Source organism: Scyliorhinus torazame, chromosome 1 (genome assembly GCF_047496885.1).
Source record: "Scyliorhinus torazame isolate Kashiwa2021f chromosome 1, sScyTor2.1, whole genome shotgun sequence".
NCBI classification, from domain to species: Eukaryota; Metazoa; Chordata; class Chondrichthyes; order Carcharhiniformes; family Scyliorhinidae; genus Scyliorhinus; species Scyliorhinus torazame.
In genome coordinates, this window is record NC_092707.1 from 350,369,409 (window position 1) to 350,371,011 (window position 1,603).

A 1,603-nucleotide genomic window follows, 5' to 3' on the forward strand; every position below is an offset into this window, starting at 1 on the left:
GAGGGGTGGGGGGGGAAGCCAGGGAGGGGTGGGGAGCCAGGGAGGGGGGGGGGGGTTGGGGAGCCAGGGAGGGGGGGGGGGGTTGGGGAGCCAGGGGGGGGGGAGGTTGGGGAGCCAGGGGGGGGGGGGGGGGGGTTGGGGGGGGGGGGGGTGGGGGTGGGTGGGGGGGAGCCGGGGGGGGGTGGGTGGGGGTGGGGGAGCCGGGGGGGGGAAGGGGGAGGCGGGGGGGGGTGGGGGAGCCGGGGGTGGGGGTGGGGGAGCCGGGTGGGGGGGGAGCCGGGGGGGGGGGAGCCAGGGAGTGGGGGGGGTAGCCAGGGAGTTGGCGGGGGGGGGAGGGGAGCCAGGGAGGGGAGGCAGGGAGTGGTGGTGGGGGAGGGGAGCCAGGGAGTGGGGGGTGGGGAGCCAGGGAGTGGGGGGTGGGGAGCCGGGGGTGGGGAGCCAGGGAGTGGGGGAGGGGAGGCAGGGCGTGGGGGTTGGGAGCCAGGGAGTGGGGGAAGGGAGCCAGGGAGTGGGGGAGGGGAGCCAGGAGTGGGGGAGGGGAGCCAGGGAGTGGGGGAGGGGAGCCAGGGAGTGGGAGCCAAGGAGTGGGGGGTATGGAGTGGGTGGTGGGGAGCCAGGGAGGGGTTTGGGGAGCCAGGGAAGGGGGGGGGGGGTGGGGAGCCAGGGAGGGGTGGGGGGGGAAGCCAGGGAGGGGTGGGGAGCCAGGGAGGGGTGGGGGGAGGGGTGGGGAGCCAGGGAGGGGTGGGGGGGGGGGGTGGGGAGCCAGGGAGGGGTGGGGGGGGGAGCCAGGGAGGGGTGGGGGGGGTGGGGAGCCAGGGAGGGGTGGGGGGGGTGGGGAGCCAGGGAGGGGTGGGGGGGGTGGGGAGCCAGGGAGGGGTGGGGGGGGTGGGGAGCCAGGGAGGGGTGGGGGGGGGGGGGAGCAGGGAGGGGATTGGGGGGGGTGGGGAGCCAGGGAGGGGATTGGGGGGGGGTGGGGAGCCAGGGAGGGGATTGGGGGGGTGGGGAGCCAGGGAGGGATTGGGGGGGGGGGGGTGGGGAGCCAGGGAGGGGATGGGGGGGGGGTGGGGAGCCAGGAGGGGATGGGGGGGGGTGGGGAGCCAGGGAGGGGATGGGGTGGGGGGAGCCAGGGAGGGGATGGGGGGGGGTGGGGAGCCAGGGAGGGGATGGGGGGGGTGGGGAGCCAGGGAGGGGATGGGGGGGGGTGGGGAGCCAGGAGGGGATGGGGGGGGGGGTGGGGTGGGGGTGTGGGTGGGGTGTGGGTGGGGTGGGGGTGTGGGTGGGGGGGGTGGGGGTGGGGGGGGGGGTGGGGGTGGGGGTGGGTTGGGGTGGGCGGGGGTGGGGTGGGTGGGGGTGGGTGGGGGTGGGTGGGGGGAGCCGGGGTGGGGGGGGGGGAGCCGGGGGGGGGGGAGCCGGGGGGGGGGGGGTTGGGGTGGGTGGGTGGGGGGGGGGGGGGGTGGGGGGGGGTGGGTGGGGGGAGCCGGGGTGGGGGGGGAGTCGGGGTGGGGGGGGAGTCGGGGGGGGGGGGAGGGGAGCCAGGGAGGGGTGGGGGGGGGTGGGGAGCCAGGGAGGGGATGGGGGGGGGGTGGGGAGCCAGGGAGGGGAT